This window comes from Vigna umbellata, chromosome 4, assembly GCF_029865625.1.
Source record: "Vigna umbellata cultivar VRB3 chromosome 4, Vumbellata_1.0, whole genome shotgun sequence".
NCBI lineage: Eukaryota > Viridiplantae > Streptophyta > Magnoliopsida > Fabales > Fabaceae > Vigna > Vigna umbellata.
The window spans coordinates 56741428-56764797 of record NC_142168.1 but is presented as its reverse complement, the minus strand read 5'-3'; positions in this window follow the sequence as shown (position 1 = coordinate 56764797).

Here is a 23370-nt window from a genome sequence, read left to right as displayed (position 1 = left end):
CTAAGTGGACGAAGTTGACGACGTTGACGAAGTGGAGTAAGTTGACGAAGTCGATAAGTGAATGAAGTGGACGAAGTAGAGGAACTGGAGGAAGTGGAGGTAGTAGCCTAAGTGGACGAAATTGTCGAAGTTGACAAAGTTGATGAAGTTGACGAAGTGGAGGAAGTGGAGGAAGTGGAGGTAGTGACTAAGCGACGAAGTTGTCGAAGTTGATGAAGTGGAGGAAGTGGAGGAAGTGAAGGAAGTGGAGGAAGTGGAGGAAGTGATGAAGTTGACGAAGCTGACGAAGTGGACGAATGGACGAAGTTGACTAAGTTGACGACGTGACGAAGTGGACGAAGTTGACAAAGTTGACCAAGTTGAAGAAGTTGACGAAGTGGACGAAGTTGACAAAGTTGACCAAGTTGACGAAGTGGACGAAGTGAAGGAAGTGTACTAAGTGGAGGAAGTGGATGAAGTGGGCTAAGTGGACAAGATGACGAAGTTGACGAAGTGACATAGTTGACGAAGTGGACGAAGTGAACGAATTTGACGAAGTGGACGATGTAGACGAAGTTGACGAAGTGGACGAAGTGGACGAAGTGGACGAAGTGACGAGTCGACGAAGTGGACGAAGTTGACGAAGTTGATGAAGTGGAGGAAGTGGAGGAAGTGAAGGAAGTGCAGAAGTGGAGGAAGTGGACTAAGTAGAGAAAGTTGACGAAGTGGAGGAAGTGAGAACTGGACGAAGTTTGTGAAGTTGACGAAGTGCAGGAAGTGGAGGAAGTGAACTAAGTGGACGAAGTTGACATACTGGTGGAAGTGGATGAAATGGACGAAGTGGACCAAGTTGATGAAGTTGACGAAGTTCACGAAGTGGAGCAAGTGGGACGAAGTGGAGGAAGTGGACAAAGTTGACGAAATGGACGGAGTGGAAGAAGTTGACCAAGTGGACGACGAGGTTGACGATGTGGATGAAGTTTACAAAGTGGACGTAGTTGACGAAGTGGAGGAAGTGGAGGAAGTGGACAAAGTAGACCAAGTGGAGGAAGTGGATGAAGTGGACGAAGTTGGTTAGCTGGACGAAGGGAGGAAGTGGAGGAAATGGAGGAAGTGGAGGAAGTGGACTAAGTTGATGAAGTGGAGGACGCGGAGGACATGGAGGAAGTTGACGAGGTGGACGACGTGGACGAAGTTGACGAACTGGACGAAGTGGGCGAAGTGGTAGAAGTGGACGAAGAGGACGAAGTGGACAAAGTTGACTAAGTTGAGGAAGTTGACGAAGTGGACGAAGTGGAGTAAGTTGGCGAAGTTGCGAAGAGGAGGAAGTGGACGAAGTGGTCGAAGTTGACGAAGTTGACGAGCGGACGAAGTTGACGATGTCGAAGAAGTGACGAAGTTGACGAAGTTGACGAAGGGGACGAATGGAGGAAGAGGACGAAGTGGAGGAAGTGGACGAAGTGGAGGAGGTGACGAAGTAAACGAAGTAGGCGAAGTTGATGAAGTTGACCAAGTGGACAGAGTGGAAGAGTTGACGAAGTTGACGAAAGTTGACGAAGTGGACGAAGTTGACAAAGTGGACGAAGTGGAGCAAGTTGACGAAGTGACGAAGTGGAGGAAATGGACGAAGTGGACGAAGTTGACGAAGTTGACGAAGTTGATGAAGTGGAGGAAGTGGAGAAGTGAAGAAGTGTAGGAAGTGGAGGAAGTGGACTAAGTGGACGAAGTGACGAAGTTGACGAAGTTGACGAATTGGACGAAGTTGACGAAGTGAACGAAGTGGGAGAAGTTGACGAAGTTGACGAAGGGAACGAAATGGAGGAAGTGGACGAAGTGGAGGAAGTGGTCGAAGTGGAGGAAGTGGACCAAGTGAACGAAGTGGACGAAGTTGATGAAGTTGACCAAGTGGACAGAGTGGAAGAAGTTGACGAAGTGGACGAAGTTGACAAAGTGTACGAACTGGAGGAAGTTGACGAAGTGGACGAAGTGGAGGAAATGGACGAAGTGGACGAAGTTGCTGAAGTGGACGAAATGGATAAAGTGGAGCAAGTGGACGAAATGGACGAAGTGGTTAAAGTGGATGAAGTGGATGAAGTTGATGAATTTGCGACGTGGAGGAAGTGGAGGAAGTCGACGAAGGAGGAAGTGGACGAAGTGAACGAAGTGAACGAAGAGGACAAAGTTGACGAAGTGCACGAAGTTGAGGAAGTTGACGAAGTGGACGAAGTTGACGAAGTGAAGGAAGTGGAAGAAGTGGAGGAAGTGGTCTAAGTGGAGGAAGTGGATGAAGTTGACGAAGTGGACGAAGTGGAGCAAGTGGAGGAAGTGGACGAAATGGACGAAGTGGTCGAAATTCACGAAGTGGATGAAGTGGACGAAGTGGAGTAAGGTGATGAATTTGCGACGTGGAGGAAGTGGAGGAAGTGGAGGAATTGGACGAAGTGGACTAAGTGGATGAAGTTGACGACGTGACGAAGTCGCGAAGTGAATGAAGTGGACGAAATTGTCGAAGTTGACAAAGTTGATGAGTTGACGAAGTGGAGGAAGTGGAGGAAGTGGAGGAAGTGGAGGTAGTGGACTAAGCGGACGAAGTTGTCGAAGTTGACGAAGTGGAGGAAGTGGAGGAAGTGAAGGAAGTGGAGGAAGTGAGGAAGTGGAGGAAGTTGACGAAGTTGACGAAGCTGACGACGTGGACGAAGGGCCGAAGTTGACTAAGTTGACGACGTTGACGAAGTGGACGAAGTGGACGAAGTTGACAAAGTTGACCAAGTTGAAGAAGTTGACGAAGTGGACGAAGTTGAAAAAGTTGACCAAGTTGACCAAGTTGACGAAGTGGACGAAGTGAAGGAAGTGTACTAAGTGGAGGAAGTGGGATGAAGTGGACTAAGTGGACGAAGATGACGAAGTTGACGAAGTTGACAAAGTTGACGAAGTGGACGAAGTGGACGAATTGACGAAGTGGACGAAGTAGACGAAGTTGACGAAGTGGACGAAGTAGACGAAGTGGACGAAGTGGACGAAGTGACGAAGTTGACGAAGTTGATGAAGTCGAGGAGGTGAAGGAAGTGCAGAAGTGGAGGAAGTGGACTAAGTAGAGAAAGTTGACGAAGGTGAGGAAGTGAGGAACTGGGCGAAGTCTGTGAAGTGGACGAAGTGGAGGAAGTGGAGGAAGTGGAGGAAGTGAACTAATGGACGAAGTTGACGTATGGTGGAAGTGGATGAAGTGGACGAAGTGGACCAAGTTGATGAAGTTGACGAAGTTCACAAAGTGGAGGAAGTGGACGAAGTGGACGAAGTGGAGGAAGTGGACAAAGTTGACGAAATGGACGGAGTGGAAGAAGTTGACGAAGTGGACGACGAGGTTGACGATGTGGACGAAGTTTACAAAGTGGACGTAGTTGACAAAGCGGACAAAGTGGAGGAAGTAGACAAAGTAGACCAAGTGGAGAAGTGGACGAAGTGGACGAAGTTGGTTAAGTGGAGGAAGTGGACAAGTGGAGGAAATGGAGGAAGTGGAGGAAGTGGACGAAGTGGACGAAGTTGAGTAAGTTTACGAAGTTGCGAAGAGAAGTGGACGAAGTGGAGGAAGTGGACCAAGTGGACGAAGTTGTCGAAGTTGACAAAGTTGACGAAGTGGAAAAGTTGACGAAGTTGACGAAGTTGAGGAAGTGGACGAAGTGGTCGAAGTTGACGAAGTTGACGAGCGGACGAAGTTGACGTAGTGGACGAAGTGGAAGAAGTTGAGGAAGTTGACGAAGTTGACGAAGGGGACGAAATGGTGGAAGTGGACGAAGTGGAGGAAGTGGGCGAAGTAACGAAGTGGACGAGTTGATGAAGTTGACCAAGTGGACAAAGTGGAAGAAGTGACGAAGTTGACGAAGTTGACGAAGTTGATGAAGTTGACGAAGTGGACGAAGTTGACAAAGTGGACGAAGTGGAGGAAGTTGACGAAGTGGACGAAGTGGAGGAAATGGACGAAGTGGACGAAGTTCCTGAAGTGGAGGAAGTGGAGGAAGTGGAGGAAGTGGACGAAGCGGAGGAATGGACGAAGTGAACGAAGTGGACGAAGTGGACGAAGAGGACGAAGTTGACGAAGTGCACGAAGTTGAGGAAGTTGATGAAATGGACGAACGAATTGGACGAACGAAGTGGACGAAGTTGACGAAGTGAAGGAAGTGGAGGAATGGTCTAAGTGGAGGAAGTGCATGAAGTTGACGAAGTGGACGAAGTGGAGGAATTGGGGAAGTGGACGAAATAGACGAAGTGGTCGAAATTCACGAAGTGGATGAAGTGGACGAAGTGGACTAAGTTAATGAATTTTCGAAGTGGAGGAAGTGGAGGAAGTGGAGGAAGTGGACTAAGTGGACGAAGTTGACGAAGTGGAGTAAGTTGACGAAGTGGAGTAAGTTGACGAAGTCACAAAGTGGATGAAGTGGACGAAGTGGACGAAGTAGAGGAACTGGAGGAAGTGGAGGTACTACCCTAAGTGGACGAAATTGTCGAAGTTGATGAAGTTGACGAAGTGGAGAAGTGCAGGAAGTGGAGGTAGTGGACTAAGCGGACGAAGTTGTTGAAGTTGACGAAGTGGAGGAAGTGGAGGAAGTGGAGGAAGTGGAGGAAGTTGACGAAGCTGACGAAGTGGACGAAGTGGACGAAGTTGACTAAGTTGACAACGTTAACGAAGTAGACGAAGTGGACAAAGTTGATAAAGTTGACCAAGTTGACGAAGTTGACGAAGTGGACGAAGTGACAAAGTTGACCAAGTGACGAAGTGGACGAGGTGAAGGAAGTGGACTAAGTAGAGGAAGTGGAGGAAGTGGATGAAGTGGATTAATGGACGAAGATGACGAAGTTGACGAAGTGGACAAGTTGACGAAGTGGACGAAGTGGACGAATTTGACGAAGTGGACGAAGTAGACGAAGTTGATGAAGTGGACGAAGTTGACGAAGTGGACGAAGTGGACGAAGTGGACGAAGTGGACGAAGTTGACGAAGTTGACGAAGTTGATGAAGTGGAGGAAGTGGAGGAAGTGAAGGAAGTGCAGGAAGTGCAGGAAGTGGACCAAGTGGACTAAGTAAAGAAAGTTGACAAAGTGGAGGAAGTGGAGGAACTGGACGAAGTCTGTGAAGTTGACGAAGTGGACGAAGTGAAGGAAGTGCAGGAAGTGGAGGAAGTGAACTAAGTGGACGAAGTTGACGTACTGGTGGAAGTGGATGAAGTGGACGAAGTGGACAAAGTTGACGAAGTTGATGAAGTTCACGAAGTTGACGAAGTGACGAAGTGGACGAATTTTACGAAATGGCGAAGTTGACGAAGTTGACGAAGTTGACGAAGTGGACGAAGTGGACGAAGTGGACGAGGTGACGAAGTTGACGAAGTTGATGAAGTGGTGGAAGTGGAGGAAGTAAAGGAAGTGCAGGATGTGGAGGAAGTGGACTAGTGGACTAAGTAGAGAAAGTTGACGAGTGGAGGAAGTGGAGGAAGTGAGGAACTGGGCGAAGTCTGTGAAGTTGACGAAGTGGAGGAAGTGCAGGAAGTGGAAGAAAAGAACTAAGTGAACGAAGTTGACATACTGGTGGAAGTGGATGAAGTGGACGAAATGGACGAGTGGACGAAGTGGACAAAGTTGACGAAGTTGAGGAAGTTGAGGAAGTTGAGGAAGTGGACGAAGTGGTCGAAGTTGACGAAGTTGACGATGCGGACGAAGTTGACGAAGTGGAAGAAGTGAGGAAGTTGACGAGGTGGACGACATGGACGAAGTTGACGAACTGGACGAAGTGGGCGAAGTGGTAGAAGTGGACGAAGAGAACGTAGTGGACAAAGTTGATGAAGTTGAGGAAGTTGACGAAGTGGACGAAGTGGACTAAGTTGACGAAGTTGCGAAGAGGAGGAAGTGCGAAGTGGAGGAAGTGACGAAGTTGTCGAAGTTGACAAAGTTGACGAAGTGGACAAAGTTGACGAAGTTGACATAGTTGAGGAAGTGGACGAAGGTGACGAGTGGTCGAAGTTGACGAAGTTGACGAAGCGGACGAAGTTGACGAAGTGGACGAAGTGGAGAAGTTGAGGAAGTTGACGAAGTACGAAGGGACGAAATGGAGGAAGTGGACGAAGTGGAAGAAGTGGCGAAGTGGACGAGGTGGACGAAGTGAACGAAGTGCACGAAGTTGATGAAGTTGACCAAGTGGAGAGAGTGGAAGAAGTTGATGAAGTGGGCGAAGTTGACAAAGTGGACGAAGTGGAGGAAGTTGACGAAGTAGACGAAGTGGAGGAAATGGGCGAAGGAACAAAGTGCTGAAGTGGACGAAGTGGATGAAGTGGAGGAAGTGGACGAAATGGACGAAGTGGTTAAAATTCACGAAGTATATAAAGTGGACGAAGTGGACGAAGTTGATGAATTTGCGACGTGGAGGAAGTGGAGGAAGTGAACGAAGTGGACGAAGAGGACGAAGTTGACGAAATGCACGAAGTTGAGGAAGTTGACGAAGTGGACGAACGAAGTGGACGAAGTTGACGAAGTGAAGGAAGTGGAGGAAGTGGAGGAAGTGGAGGAAGTGGATGAAGTTGACGAAGTGGACGAAGTGGAGAAAGTGGAGGAAGTGGACGAATGGACGAAGTGGTCGAAATTCACGAAGTGGATGAAGTGGACGAAGTGGAGTAAGTTGATGAATTTTCGACGTGGAGGAAGTGGAGGAAGTGGACTAAGTGGAAAAGTTGACGAAGTGACGAATTGGAGTAAGTTGACGAAGTCGCAAAGTGGATGAAGTGGACGAAGTAGAGGAACTGGAGCAAGTGGAGGTAGTACCCTAGTGGACGAAATTGTCGATGTTGACAGTTGATGAAGTTGACGAAGTGGAGGAAGTGGAGGTAGTGGACTAAGCGGACGAAGTTGTCGAAGTTGACGAAGTGGAGGAAGTGGAGGAAGTGGAGGAAGTGGAGGAAGTGGAGGAAGTTGACGAAGTGGACGAAATTGACTAAGTTGACGACGTTGACGAAATGGACGAAGTGGATGAAGTTGACAAAGTTGACCAAGTTGACTAAGTTGACGAAGTGGACGAAGTTGACAAAGTTGACCAAGTTGACAAAGTGGACGAAGTGAAGGAAGTGGACTAAGTGGAGGAAGTGGAGGAAGTGGATGAAGTGGACTAAGTGGACGAAGATGATGAAGTTGACAAATTTGACGAAGTGGACGAAGTGGACGAATTTGACGAAGTGGACGAAGTTGACGAAGTTGACAAGTGGACGAAGTGGACAAAGTGGACGAAAGTTGACGAAGTTGATGAAGTGGAGGAAGGGAGGAAGAAGGAAGGAAGTGCAGGATGTGGAGGAAGTGGACTAAGTGGACTAATTAGAGAAAGTTGACGAAGTGGAGGAAGTGGAGGAATTGGACGAAGTCTGTGAAGTTGACGAAGTGAACGAAGTGGAGGAAGTGGAGGAAGTGGAGGAAGTGAACTAAGTGGACGAAGTTGACGTACTGGTGGAAGTGGATGAAGTGGACGAAGTGGACAAAGTTGACGAAGTTGATGAAGTTCACGAAGTGGAGGAAGTGGACAAAGTTGACGAAATGGACGCAGTGGAATAGTTGACGAAGTGGACGAGGTTGACGATGTGGACGAAGTTGACGAAGTGGACGTAGTTGACGAGGTGGACGAAGTGGAGGAAGAAGACGAAGTAGATGAAGTGGACGAAGTTGGTTTAGTGGACGAAGTGGAGGAAATGGAGGAAGTGGAAGAAGTGGACTAAGTTGGATGAAGTGGAGGACGTGGAAGACATGGAGGAAGTTGACGAGGTGCATGACGTGGACGAAGTTGACGAACTGGACGAAGTGGGTGAAGTGGTAGAAGTGGACGAAGTGGACGAAGAGGACGAATTGGACAAAGTTGACGAAGTTGAGGAAGCTGACGAAGTGGACGAAGTGGAGTAAGTTGACGAAGTTGCGAAGAGGAGGAAGTGGACGAAGTGGAGGAAGTGGACTAAGTGGACGAAGTTATCGAAGTTGAAAAAGTTGACGAAGTGGACAAAGTTGACGAAGTTGACGAAGTTGAGGAAGTGGACGAAGTGGTCGAAGTTGACGAATCGGACGAAGTTGACGAAGTGGACGAAGTTGACAAAGTTGACCAAGTTGACGAAGTGGACGAAGTGAAGGAAGTGGACTAAGTGGAGGAAGTGGAGGAAGTGGATGAAGTGGACTAAGTGGACGAAGATGACGAAGTTGACAAAGTTGACGAAGTGGACGAAGTGGACGAATTTGACGAAGTGGACGAAGTGGACGAAGTTGACGAAGTGGAGGAAGTGGAGGAAGTGGACTAAGTGGATGAAGTTGACGAAGTGGACGAAGTTGAGAAGTGGATGAAGTGGACGAAGTGGAGGAAGTGGAGGAAGTTGACGAAGTGGAGGAAGTGGACAGAGTGGACGAAGTTGGTGAAGTGGACTAAGTGGACGAAGTTGACGAAGTGGATGAAGTTGAGAAGTGGACGAAGTGGACGAAGTTGACGAAGTGGACGAAGTGGAGGACGTTGACGAGGTGGACGAAGTTGACGAAGTGGACGAAGCTGACAAGGTTGACGAAGTTGACGAAGTGGAGGAAGCAGAGGAAGCGGAGGAAGTGGACGAAGTGGACGAAGTGGAGGAAGTGCTCGAAGTTGAGGAAGTGGACGAAGTGGACGAATGTGACGAAGTTGACGAAGTGGACGAAGCGAAGGAAGTAGACGAAGTGGAGGAAGTGGACGAAGTTGACGAGGTTGACGAAGTTGATGAAGTAGACGAAGTGGAAGAAGTGAAGGAAGTGGAGGAAGTGGACGAAGTGGAGGAACTGGACGAAGTGGAGGAACTGGACTAAGTCGACTGAGTGGACGAAGTTGATGAAGTGGAGGAAATGCAGCAAGTGGAGGAAGTGCAGCAAGTGGAGGAGGAGGAGGAGGTGGAGGAAGTGGAGGAAATGGACGAAGTGGACGATGCGGAGGAAGTGGAATACCTGGACGAAGTTGACGAAGTGGAGGAAGTGAACGAAGTTGACGAAGTTGAGGAAGTGGACGAAGTGGAGGAACTGGAGCAAGTGGAGGAAGCGGAGGAAGTGGACTAAGTGGACGAAGTTGACGAAGTGGACGAAGTGGAGGAAGTTGATGAAGTGGACGAAGTGGAGGAAGTGGAGGAAGTGGAGGAAGTGGACAGAGTGGACGAAGTTGGTGAAGTGGACGAAGTTGACGAAGTGGACGAAGTCGACGAAGTAGACGAAGTTGAGAAGTGGACGAAGTTGAAGAAGTAGACAAAGTGTAGGAGGTTGACGAGGTGGACGAAGTTGACGAAGTGGACGAAGTAGAAGAAATGGACTAAGTGGACGAAGTTGACGAAGTGGAGGAAGTGGAGGAAGTGGACGAAGTGGACGAAGTTGACAAAGTTGACCAAGTTGACGAAGTTGACGAAGTGGACGAAGTTGACGAAGTGGACGAAGTGGACGAGCTTGACAAAGTTGTCGAAGTGGACGAAGTGAAGGAAGTGGGACAAGTGACGAAGTGGACGAAGTGGATGAAGTGCACTAAGTGGACGAAGTGCACGAAGTGGACGAAATTGACGAAGATGACGAAGTTGACGAAGTGGAGAAAGTGGACGAAGTGGAGGAAGAGGAAGAAATGGAAAGAGCAGAAGAAGAAGAAGAAGAAGAAGAAGAAGATGAAGATGAAGATGAAGAAGAAGAAGATGACGAAGTTGTTGAAGTGGACGAAATGCAGGAGGTGGACGAACTGGAGGAAGTGCACCAAGTGGACGAAGTTGAGGAAGTGGACGAACTGGAGGAAGTGCACCAAGTGGACGAAATGGAGGAAGTGGACGAATTGGAGGAAGTGCACCAAGTGGAGGAAGTGGAGGAAGTGGGTGAAGTGGAGGAAGTGGAGGAAGTGGACTAAGTGGACTAAGTGGACGAAGAGCACAAAGTGGACGAAGTTGACGAAATTGACAAAGCTGACGAAGTGGACGAAGTGGACTAAGTTGACGAAGTGGACGAGGTGCACGAAGTTGACAAAGTTGACCAAGTTGACGAAGTGGACGAAGTTGACAAAGTTGACCAAGTTGACCCAACTTGACGAAGTGGACGAAGTGGAGAAAGTGGAGGAAGTGAAGGAAGTGGACTAAGTGGAGGAAGTGGACTAAGTGAACGAAGTTGACGAAGTGGAAGAAGTTCACGAAGTTGTTCAAGTGGACGAAATGGAGGAAGTGCACCAAGTGGAGGAAGTGGAGGAAGTGGACGAAATGGAGGAAGTGGACGAACTAGAGGAAGTGCACCAAGTGCAGGAAGTGGAGGAAGTCGATGAAGTGGAGGAAGTGGAGGAGGTGGAGGAAGTGGAGTAAGTGGACCAAGTGGACGAAGAGCACAAAGTGGACGAAGTTGACGAAGCTGACAAAGTGGACGAAGTGGAGGAAGTGGACTAAGTTGACGAAGTAGACAAAGTGCACGAAGTTGACAAAGTTGACCAAGTTGACCAACTTGACGAAGTGGACGAAGTAGAGGAAGTGGACCAAGTGAAGGAAGTGGACTAAGTGGAGGAAGTGGATGAAGTGGACTAAGTGGACGAAGTTGACGAAATGGACAAAGTTGACAAAGTTGAGGAAGTGGACGAAGTTGAGGAAGTGGACGAAGTGGAAGAAGTTGACGAAGTGGAGGAAGTGGAGGAAGTGGAAGAAGTGGACGAAGTGGACTAGGTGGACGAAGTCGATGAAGTTGCTAAAGTTGACGAAGTGGAGGAAGTGGAGGAAGTGGTCGAAGTTGACGAAGTGGACGAAGTTGACGAAGTTGACGAAGTTGCGAAGTGGACGAAGTAGAGGAAGTGGAGGAAGTGGAGTAGGTGGATGAAGTTGACGAAGTTGACGAAGTTGAGCAAGTGGACGAAGTTGAGGAAGTGTAGGAAGTGGAGGAAGTGGAGGAAGTGGACGACGTTGACGAAGTGGAGAAAGTGAACGAAGTTGACGAAGTTGAGGAAGTTGACGAAGTAGACGAAGTGGAGAAAGTGGAGCAACTGGAGGAAGTGGAGGAAGTGGAGGAAGTGCCTTAAGTGGACGAAGTTGAAGAAGTTGGACGAAGTGGAAGAAGTTGGCGAAGTGGACGAAGTTGAGAAGTGGACGAAGTTGACGAAGTGGAGGAAGTTGACGAAGTGGAGGAAGTGGAGGAAGTAGACAAAGTGGACGAAGTTGATGAGGCGGACGAAGAGGACGAAGTGGAGGAAGTGAACGAAGTGGAGGAAGTGGACGAAGTGGAGGAAGTGGACGAAGTGGAGGAACTGGAATAAGTGGACTGAGTGGATGAAGTTGACGAAGTGGAGGAAGTCTAGGAAGTGGAGGAAGAGGAGGAAGTGGAGGAAGTGGAGGAAGTGGACGGAGTGGACGATGCGGAGGAAGTGGACTACGTCGACGAAGTTGACGAAGTGGAGAGAGTGAACGAAGTTGACGAAGTTGACGAAGTGGACGAAGTGGAGGAAGTGGAGGAAGTGGAGGAAGTGGAGGAAGTGGAGGAAGTGCCTTAAGTGGACGAAGTTGACGAAGTGGGAGAAGTTGGCGAAGTGGACGAAGTTGAGAAATTGACGAAGTTGACGAAGTGGAGGAAGTTGACGAAGTGGAGGAAGTGGAGGAAGAGGAGGAAGTGGACAAAGTGGACGAAGTTGGTGAAGTGGACGAAGAGGACGAAGTGGACGCAGTGGAGGAAGTAGACGAAGTGGACGAAGTGGATGAAGTGGAGGACGTGGAGGAAGTGGACGAAGTTGACGAAGTGCTAGAAGTGGATGAAGTGGTTGAAGTTGACGAAGTTCACGAAGTGGAGGAAGTGGAGGAGGTTGACGAAGTTGAAGAAGGGGACGAAGTGGAGGAAGTGGACGAAGTGGAGGAAGTGAACGAAGTGGACGAAGTGGATGAAGTTAATGAAGTTGACGAAGTGGATGGCGTGGAGGAAGTTGACGAAGTAGACGAACTGGAGAAAGTGGACGAAGTTGGTGAAGTGGACCAAGTGGTTGAAGTGGAGGAAGTGGAGGAAGTGGACTAAGTCGACGAATTGGATGAAGTGGAGGACGTGGGGGAAGTGGAGGAAGTTGACGAGGTGGACGAAGTAGACGAAGTTGACGAACTGGACGAAGTGGGCGAAGTGGACGAAGTGGTCGAAGTGGACGAAGTGGACGAAGTGGATGAAGAGGACGAAGTGGACGAAGTTGAGGAAGTTGACAAAATGGACGAAGGAACTGGTCGAACAAAGTGGACGAAGTTGACGAAGTGGAGGAAGTGGAGGAAGTGGACTAAGTGGACGAAGTGGATAAAGTTAAAGAAGTTGACGAAGTGGACGAAGTGGAGGAAATGGAGGAAGTGGACGAAGTGGACGAAGTGGACGAAGTGTTCGAAGTTGACGAAGTGGACGAAGTGGACGAAGTTGACGAAGTGGAGTAAGTTGAAAAAGTTGCGAACTGGATGAAGTGGACGAAGTCGCGAAGTGGATGAAGTGGACGAAGTAGAGGAACTGGAGGAAGTGGAGGTAGTAGCCTAAGTGGACGAAATTGTCGAAGTTGACAAAGTTGATGAAGTTGACGAAGTGGAGGAAGTGGAGGTAGTGGACTAAGCGGACGAAGTTGTCGAAGTTGACGAAGTGGAGGAAGTGGAGGAAGTGGACGAAGTGGACGAAGTTGACGAAGTGCACGAAGTTGAGGAAGCTGACGAAGTGGACGAAGTTGACTAAGTTGACGACGTTGACGAAGTGGACGAAGTGGACGAAGTTGACAAAGTTGACCAAGTTGACGAAGTTGACGAAGTTGACGAAGTGGACGAAGTTGACAAAGTTGACCAAGTTGACGAAGTGGACGAAGTGGACTAAGTGGAGGAAGTGAAGGAAGTGGATGAAGTGGACTAAGTGGACGAAGATGACGAAGTTCACGAAGTTGACAAAGTTGACGAAGTGGACGAAGTGGACGAATTTGACGAAGTGGACGAAGTAGACGAAGTTGACGAAGTTGACGAAGTTGATGAAGTGGAGGAAATGGAGGAAGTGCAGGAAGTGGAGGAAGTGGACTAAGTGGACTAAGTAGAGAAAGTTGACGAAGTGGAGGAAGTGGAGGAACTGGACGAAGTCTATGAAGTTGACGAAGTGGACGAAGTGGAGGAAGTGCAGGAAGTGGAGGAAGTGAACTAAGTGAACGAAGTTTACGTACTGGTGGAAGTGGATGAAGTGGACAAAGTTGACGAAGTTGAGGAAGTTGAGGAAGTGGTCGAAGTTGACAAAGTTGACGAAGTTGATGAAGTGGAGGAAATGGAGGAAGTGCAGGAAGTGGAGGAAGTGGACTAAGTGGACTAAGTAGAGAAAGTTGACGAAGTGGAGGAAGTGGAGGAACTGGACGAAGTCTATGAAGTTGACGAAGTGGACGAAGTGGAGGAAGTGCAGGAAGTGGAGGAAGTGAACTAAGTGAACGAAGTTTACGTACTGGTGGAAGTGGATGAAGTGGACAAAGTTGACGAAGTTGAGGAAGTTGAGGAAGTGGTCGAAGTTGACAAAGTTGACGATGCGGACGAAGTGGAAGAAGTTGAGGAAGTTGACGAGGTGGACGACGTGGACGAAGTTGGCGAACTGGACGAAGTGGGCGAAGTGGTAGAAGTGGACGAAGAGGACGAAGTGGACAAAGTTGACGAAGTTGAGTGATGAGAGGGTCGCACCTCCCACAAAAGTTGTGCATAAAGGAATGCAGTATAGACTAGGAAGTGACTCCTAGGTCGTCTCTCAAGGACCAAATGTGGTTCGAGTCTTAGGTCAAACACGTAAAGGGGGGGGGTTTGTAAAAACGTAGATTGGTCACTACTAACATTATAACTAAAATATCACAACCAAGCAAACTAGGCAACAATAAAATGAAAAGTGCTTGAACCAAATTAAAATGCAACATCGAATTAAAAAGTGAAAAGCTAAAGGCAAATCCATCTCATTTAATATAAAAATAGCCTAAGTTGAAGTGTGAAAACAAGGAAAATAAAACCTATTGGATTTTATCTCTTATGGACGAAACCATGTGCTTCTAATTCTAAAGAAAGAAAATGAAATTGCAAAAACTTCTAAATCAATTCCGAGACCAGCGATATTCACTAAATGAAAATGTGCTTCCTAAAATTAAGTTGACACATTTCTCCAATTGAAACCAAAAATAAAACCTAGGTGGCGGCATACAACTACTTTGTCTAAAGGAGATGAAATAAAATAAAGAATGCCAGCACCTCATGAACATTGTAACAAAATAAATGAAACTAAACAAGTAAACTACTTTAATCTCAATGCATTCCCATACATATAATATAAAAGATTTTTTTAGTGCAAGACGAAGGAAGCAAAGCTGAGATTCCTTTCCATGGATGTAACATTGCTAGAATAAAATAAAACATTAAAATATCTCTAAAAGCCAAATGAATCACACGTATGTTTCTCCATTCCAGGCATCACCGTGAGCACTACTTCCTTCTCCCTTTGAATCTCCGTGCACCTGGAATGTAGAACCGAGAGCTCTTCCCAAGGCACCGTGTGCTGCTTCAATGCTGGATGTGCTCTCCATTCAGCCATAATCCATCTCCCTCCCGAAACAAGTGGCGGCTCCTTCCGTCCAGTCCGAGAAACTCCCAAAGACTTCACTCTCCAATAGAAACCTAGCCCCCCTGCTGCCCTTTTACGGCCCACTCCTCTAAGCTCCTTCTCTACACTACACTCTCTCCTCTCTGGATGCGTGAAATTCTCTCCTAGTTAAGGCCTGCTTTTTCCCAAGCCAGCTGGACGCTGCTGCTGTGTTGCTGGACGGCCAAGTGCAAGCTGGGTGCTGCTCCTTTGCTTGCTGCCCTCTTTCATTGCTGCTGGGCCGCCTGCTGGACGTAGCCTTTCATTTCCCCAAGTGCACCTTTTCAATTTGCTGGCAGCTGGACCGTGATGTGGAGTGCAGCATGGACAGCGTGATGGACCTCTTATCTCCGTGTTCACCCCAGTTGGACGTGCTTGCCGTCTTTTTCCAAACCCACATCAAAATTGAATTGGCATGGGCCGTGTTGAATGAAGAATTGAATGGTGCAGGCCATGACAGCTGTTGTGTGCACCCAGCCAAGACCGTGACACCTGTTAAAACGTGGCAGCAGCTCTTTTCATCCGTGTGCACCTCCAAGCTACTGGACCAAGCCAAGTGATTTAGCACTTCTTTTACGTGTGCCATCTCTATGTGCACCCCCAAAAAAATTGAAATTCACACCTCCTATCATTTTAGCTTAAAGTATATTGATGTGGCATTTTCTTTTGACCTCCAAAATGTTCCAAATTGTATTTCCAACATTTTCCCTGCAATTAATAATGCAAATAATTTGCTCAAATAATCCAAATTAATTAAAATTAGAATTTTTGATCAAATTAAGCACAATTAGTAAAAATGGGAAAATATTGGACAATTAAGCACAATTCCCCGATTAAATCCAGTACAATAAACTAAGTGAAATCAATAAAATATTGATTCATCATTGAGGAAGTTGACGAAGTGGACGAAGTGGAGTAAGTTGACGAAGTTGCGAAGAGGAGGAAGTGGACGAAGTGGAGGAAGTGGACTAAGTGGACGAAGTTGTCGAAGTTGACAAAGTTGACGAAGTGGACAAAGTTGACGAAGTTGACGAAGTTGAGGAAGTGGACGAAGTGGACGAAGTGGTCGAAGTTGAGGAAGTTGACGAAGCGGACGAAGTTGACGAAGTGGACGAAGTGGAAGAAGTTGAGGAAGCTGACGAACTTGACGAAGGGGACGAAATGGAGGAAGTGGACGAAGTGGAAGAAGTGGACGAAGTGGAGGAAGTGGACGAAGTGAACGAAGTTGATGAAATTGACCTAGTGGATAGAGTGGAAGAAGTTGACAAAGTGGACGAAGTGGAGGAAGTTGACGAAGTGGACGAAGTGGAGGAAATGGACGAAGTGAACGAAGTTGCTGAAGTGGACGAAGTGGATGAAGTGGAGGAAGTGGACGAAATGGACGAAGTGGTTAAAATTCACGAAGTAGATAAAGTGGACGAAGTGGACGAAGTTGATGAATTTGCGACGTGGAGGAAGTGGACGAAGTGGCCGAAGTGGACGAAAGGACGAAGTTGATGAAGTGCACGAAGTTGAGGAAGTTGACGAAGTGGACGAACGAAGTGGACGAAGTTGACGAAGTGAAGGAAGTGGAAGAAGTGGAGGAAGTGGAGGAAGTGGATGAAGTTGACGAAGTGGAGGAAGTGGAGGAAGTGGAGGAAGTGGACGAAATCGACGAAGTGGTCGAAATTCACGAAGTGGATGAAGTGGACGAAGTGGAGTAAGTTGATGAATTTTCGAAGTGGAGGAAGTGGAGGAAGTGCAGGAAGTGGACTAAGTGAACGAAGTGGAGTAAGTTGACGAAGTCACAAAGTGGATGAAGTGGACGAAGTGGACGAAGTAGAGGAACTGGAGGAAGTGGAGGTAGTACCCTAAGTGGACGAAATTGTCGAAGTTGACAAAGTTGATGAAGTTGACGAAGTGGAGGAAGTGGAGGAAGTGGAGGAAGTGGAGGTAGTGGACTAAGCGCATGAAGTTGTCGAAGTTGACGAAGTGGAGGAAGTGGAGGAAATGGAGGAAGTGGAGGAAGTTGACGAAGTTGACGAAGCTGACGAAGTGGACGAAGTGGACGAAGTTGACTAAGTTGACGACGTTGACGAAGTAGACGAAGTGGACAAAGTTGATAAAGTTGACCAAGTTGACGAAGTTGACGAAGTGGACGAAGTTGAAAAAGTTGACCAAGTTGACGAAGTGGACGAAGTGAAGGAAGTGGACTAAGTAGAGGAAGTGAAGGAAGTGGATGAAGTGGACTAAGTGGACGAAGATGACGAAGTTGACGAAGTGGACAAAGTTGACGAAGTGGACGAATTTGACGAAGTGGACGAAGTAGACGAAGTACACGAAGTTGACGAAGTGGACGAAGTGGACGAAGTGGACGAAGTGGACGAAGTGGACGAAGTTGACGAAGTGGACGAAGTGGACGAAGTGGACGAAGTCGACGAAGTGGACGAAGTGGACGAAGTGGACGAAGTGGACGAAGTTGACGAAGTTGACGAAGTTGATGAAGTGGAGGAAGTGGAGGAAGTGAAGGAAGTGCAGGAAGTGGAGGAAGTGGACTAAGTGGACTAAGTAGAGAAAGTTGACGAAGTGGAGGAAATGGAGGAACTGGACGAAGTCTGTGAAGTTGACGAAGTGGACGAAGTGGAGGAAGTGCAGGAAGTGGAGGAAGTGAACTAAGTAAACGAAGTTGACGTACTGGTGGAAGTGGATAAGTGGACGAAGTGGACAAAGTTGACGAAGTTGAGGAAGTTGAGGAAATTGAGGAAGTGGACGAAGTGGTCGAAGTTGACGAAGTTGACGATGCGGACGAAGTGGAAGAAGTTGAGGAAGTTGACGAAGTTGACGAAGGGGACGAAATGGAGGAAGTTGACGAAGTGGAAGAAGTGGACGAAGTGGAGGAAGTGGACAAAGTGAACAAAGTGCACGAAGTTGAAGAAATTCACCAAGTGGATAGAGTGGAAGAAGTTGACGAAGTGGACGAAGTTGACAAAGTGGACGAAGTGGAGGAAGTTGACGAAGTGGACGAAGTGGAGGAAATGGACGAAGTGAACGAAGTTGCTGAAGTGGACGAAGTGGATGAAGTGGAGGAAGTGGACGAAATGGACGAAGTGGTTAAAATTCACGAAGTAGATAAAGTGGACGAAGTGGACGAAGTTGATGAATTTGCGACGTGGAGGAAGTGGACGAAGTGAACGAAGTGGACGAAGTGGACGAAAGGAGGAAGTGCACGAAGTTGAGGAAGTTGACGAAGTGGACAAACGAAGTGGACGAAGTTGACGAAGTGAAGGAAGTGGAAGAAGTGGAGGAAGTGGAGGAAGTGGATGAAGTTGACGAAGTAGACGAAGTGGAGGAAGTGGAGGAAGTGGACGAAATGGACGAAGTGGTCGAAATTCACGAAGTGGATGAAGTGGACGAAGTAGAGTAAGTTGATGAATTTTCGAAGTGGAGGAAGTGGAGGAAGTGGAGGAAGTGGACTAAGTGGACGAAGTGGACGAAGTTGATGAAGTGGAGTAAGTTGACGAAGTCAGAAAGTGGATGAAGTGGACGAAGTGGACGAAGTAGAGGAACTGGAGGAAGTGGAGGTAGTACTCTAAGTGGACGAAATTGTCGAAGTTGACAAAGTTAGTGAAGTTGACGAAGTGGAGGAAGTGGAGGAAGTGGAGGTAGTGGACTAAGCGGACGAAGTTGTCGAAGTTGACGAAGTGGAGGAAGTGCAGGAAGTTGAAGAAGTGGAGGAAGTTGACGAAGTTGACGAAGCTGACGAAGTGGACGAAGTTGACTAAGTTGACGACGTTGACGAAGTAGACGAAGTGGACAAAGTTGATAAAGTTGACCAAGTTGACGAAGTTGACGAAGTGGACGAAGTTGACAAAGTTGACCAAGTTGACGAAGTGGACGAAGTGAAGGAAGTGGACTAAGTAGAGGAAGTGGAGGAAGTGGATGAAGTGGACTAACTGGACGAAGATGACGAAGTTGACGAAGTGGACAAAGTTGACGAAGTGGACGAAGTGGACGAATTTGGCGAAGTGGACGAAGTAGACGAAGTAGACGAAGTGGACGAAGTGGACGAAGTTGACAATGTTGACGAAGTTGATGAAGTTGACGAAGTGGACGAAGTCGACGAAGTTGACGAAGTGGATGAAGTGGACGAAGTGGACGAAGTGGACGAAGTTGACGAAGTTGACGAAGTGGAGGAAGTGAAGGAAGTGCAGGAAGTGGACTAAGTGGACTAAGTAGAGAAAGTTGACGAAGTGGAGGAAGTGGAGGAACTGGACGAAGTCTGTGAAGTTGACGAAGTGGAGGAGGTGCAGGAAGTGGGGGAAGTCAACTAAGTGAACGAAGTTGGCGTACTGGTGGAAGTGGATGAAGTGGACGAAGTGGACAAAGTTGACGAAGTTGAGGAAGTTGAGGAAGTTGAGGAAGTGGACGAAGTGGTCGAAGTTGACGAAGTTGACGATGCGGACGAAGTGGAAGAAGTTGAGGAAGTTGACGAGGTGGACGACATGGACGAAGTTGACGAACTGGACGAAGTGGGCGAAGTGGTAGAAGTGGACGAAGAGGACGAAGTGGACAAAGTTGAGGAAGTTGACGAAGTGGACGAAGTGGAGTAAGTGGACGAACGAAGTGGACGAACGAATTGGACGAACGAAGTGGACGAAGTTGACAAAGTGAAGGAAGTGGAGCAAGTGGAGGAAGTGGACGAAATGGAGTAAGTTGATGAATTTGCGACGTTGAGGAAGTGGAGGAAGTGGACTAAGTGGACGAAGTTGACGAAGTTGACGAAGTGGAGTAAGCTGAATAAGTTGCGAAGTGGATGAAGTGGACGAAGTGGACAAAGTATAGGAACTGGAGGTAGTAGCTTAAGTGGACGAAATTGTCGAAGTTGACAAAGTTGATGAAGTTGACGAAGTGGAGGAAGTGGAGGAAGTGGAGGTAGTGGACTAAGTGGACGAAGTTGTCGAAGTTGACAAAGTTGACGAAGTGGAGGAAGTGGACGAAGTGGACAAAGTGGAGGAAGTGGAGGAAGTTGACGAAGCTGACGAAGTGGACGAAGTGGAAGAAGTTGACTAAGTTGACGACGTTGACGAAGTGGACGAAGTTGACAAAGTTGACCAAGTTGACGAAGTTGACAAAGTGGACGAAGTTGACGAAGTGGACGAAGTTGACAAAGTTGACCAAGTTGACGAAGTGGACGAAGTGAAGGAAGTGGACTAAGTGGAGGAAGTGGATGAAGTGGACAAAGTGGACGAAGATGACGAAGTTGATGAAGTTGACAAAGTTGACGACGTGGACGAATTTGACGAAGTGGACGAAGTGGAGGAAGTGGACGAAGTTGACGAAGTGGACGAAGTTGATGAAGTGGAGGAAGTGGAGGAAGTGAAGGAAGTGCAGGAAGTGGAGGAAGTGGACTAAGTGGACTAAGTAGAGAAAGTTGACGAAGTGGAGGAAGTGGAGGAACTGGACGAAGTCTGTGAACTTGACGAAGTGGACGAAGTGGAGGAAATGGAGGAGGTGGAGGAAGTGAACTAAGTGGACGAAGTTGACGTACTGGTGGAAGTGGATGAAGTGGACGAAGTGGACAAAGTTGACGAAGTTGTCGAAGTTCAGGAAGTGGACGAAGTGGTCGAAGTTGATGAAGTTGACGAAGCGGACGAAGTTGACGAAGTGGAAGAAGTTGAGGAAGTTGACGAGGTTGACGAAGGGGACGAAATGGACGAAGTGGACGAAGTTGATGAAGTTGACCAAGTGGACAGAGTGGAAGAAGTTGACGAAGTTGACGAAGTGGACGAAGTGGACGAAGTGGAGGAAGTTGACGAAGTGGACGAAGTGGAAGAAGTTGAGTAAGTTGACGAGGTTGACGAAGGGGACGAAATGTAGGAAGTGGACGAAGTGGAGGAAGTGGACGAAGTGGAGGAAGTGGACAAAGTGGAGGAAGTGGACGAAGTGAACGAAGTGGACGAAGTTGATGAAGTTGACCAAGTGGACAGAGTGGAAGAAGTTGACGAAGTTGACGAAGTTGACGAAGTTGACGAAGTGGACGAAGTTGACAAAGTGGACGAAGTGGGGGAAGTTGACGAAGTGGACGAAGTGGAGGAAATGGACGAAGTGGACGAAGTTGCTGAAGTGGACGAAGTGGATGAAGTGGAGGAAGTGGACGAAATGGACGAAGTGGTTGAAATTCACGAAGTGGATAAAGTTGACGAAGTGGACGAAGTTGATGAATTTGCGACGTGGAGGAAGTGGAGGAAGTGGAGGAAGTGGAGGAAGTAGAGGAAGTGGAGGAAATGGAGGAAGTGGAGGAAGTGGAGGAAGTGGAGGAAGTAGAGGAAATGGAGGAAGTGGACGAAGGGGACGAAGCGGACGAAGCGGACGAAGTGGACGAAGTGGACGAAGTGGACGAAGTGCCGGAAGTGGAAGAAGTCAACGAAGTGGATGAAGTTGATGAGTGGATGAAGTGGAGGAAGTGGAGGAAGTGGCCGAAGTGGCCGAAGTGGACGAAGTGGAGGAAGTGGAGGAAGTGGACGAAGTGGGGGAAGTGGAGGAAGTGGAAGAAGTCAACGAAGTGGATGAAGTTGATGAGTGGACGGAGTGGAGGAAGTGGAGGAAGTGGAGGAAGTTTACGAAGTGGAGGCAGTGGAAAAAGTGGACGAAGTTGGTGAAGTGGACGAAGTGGAGAGGTGGACGAAGTGGACGAAGTGGACGAAGTGAACGAAGTGGATGAAGTTGATGAAGTATCCGAAGTTGACGATGTGGACGAAGTGGACGATGTTGACGAAGTGGACGAAGTAGACGAAATGGACGAAGTGGACGAAGTGGAGGAAGTGAAGGAAGTGGAGGAAGTGGACTAAATGGACGAAGTTGACGAAGTGGACGGAGTAGAGGAAGTGAACGAAGTGGGGGAAGTGGAGGAAGTGGGGGAAGTGGAGGAAGTGGAAGAAGTCAACGAAGTGGATGAAGTTGATGAAGTGGAGGAACTGGAGGAAGTTTACGAAGTGGAGGAAGTGGAGGAAGTGGAAAAAGTGGACGAAGTGGAGAGGTGGAGGAAGTGGACGAGGTGAACGAAGTGGATGAAGTTGATGAAGTTGCCGAAGTTGACGATGTGGACGAAGTGGACGATGTTGACGAAGTGGACGAAGTTGACGAAGTTGACGAAGTGGACGAAGTGGATGAAGTGGACGAAGTGGAGGAAGTGGAGGAAGTGAAGGAAGTGGAGGAAGTTAATGAACTGGACGAAGTGGGCGAAGTGGTAGAAGTGGACGAAGTGGACGAAGAGGACGAAGTGGACAAAGTTGACGAAGTTGAGGAAGTTAACGAAGTGGACGAAGTGGAGTAAGTTGATGAAGTTGCGAAGAGGAGGAAGTGGACGAAGTGGAGGAAGTGGACTAAGTGGACGAAGTTGTCGAAGTTGACAAAGTTGACGAAGTGGACAAAGTTGACGAAGTTGACTAAGTTGACGAAGTTGACGAAGTGGACGAAGTGGACGAAGTTGACGAAGTTGACGAAGTTGACGAAGTTGACGAAGCGGACGAAGTTGACCAAGTTGACGAAGTGGAAGAACTTGAGGGAGCTGACGAAGTTGACGAGGTTGACGAAGGGGACGAAATGCACAAAGTGGACGAAGTGGAGGAAGTGGACGAAGTGGAGGAAGTGGACAAAGTGAACGAAGTGGACGAAGTTGATGAAGTTGACCAAGTGGAAGAAGTTGACGAAGTTGATGAAGTGGACGAAGTTGACAAAGTGGACGAAGTGGAGGAAGTTGACGAAGTGGATGAAGTGGAGGAAATGGACGAAGTGGATGAAGTTGCTAAAGTGGACGAAGTGGATGAAGTGGAGGAAGTGGACGAAATCGACGAAGTGGTTGAAATTCACGAAGTGGATAAAGTGGATGAAGTGGACGAAGTTGATGAATTTGCGACGTGGAGGAAGTGGAGGAAGTTGGAAGTAGTGGAGGAAGTGGAGGAAGTGGAGGAAGTGGACGAAGTGGACGAAGTTGTCGAAGTTGACAAAGTTGACGAAGTGGACAAAGTGGAAGAAGTTGATGAAGTGGACGAAGTTGACAAAGTGGACGAAGTGGAGGAAGTTGACGAAGTGGAGGAAATGGACGAAGTGGACGAAGTTGCTGAAGTGGAGGAAGTGGATGAAGTGGAGGAAGTGGACGAAATGGACGAAGTGGTTGAAATTCACGAAGTGGATAAAGTGGATGAAGTGGACGAAGTTGATGAATTTGCGACGTGGAGGAAGTGGACGAAGTGGACGAAGTGGACGACGTGGACGAAGTGGGGGAAGAGGAGGAAGTGGAAGAAGTCAACGAAGTGGATGAAGTAGATGAGTGGATGAAGTGGAGGAAGTGGAGGAAGTGGCCGAAGTGGACGAAGTGGATGAAGTTGATGAGTGGACGGAGTGGAGGAAGTTGAGGAAGTGGCCGAAGTGGACGAAGTGGATAAAGTGGAGGAAGTGGAGGAAGTGGAGGAAGTTTACGAAGTGGAGGAAGTGGAAAAGGTGGACGAAGTTGGTGAAGTGGACGAAGTGGAGAGGTGGAGGAAGTGGACGAAGTGGACGAGCTGAACGAAGTGGATGAAGTTGATGAAGTTGCCGAAGTTGACGATGTGGACGAAGTGGACGATGTTGACGAGGTTGACGAAGTGGACGAAGTGGACGAAGTGGACGAAGTGGACGAAGTGGATGAAGTGGACGAAGTGGACGAAGTGGACGAAGTGGAGGAAGTGGAGGAATTGTAGGAAGTGGAGGAAGTGGAGGAAGTGGAGGAAGTGGACTAAATGGACGAAGTTGACGAAGTGGA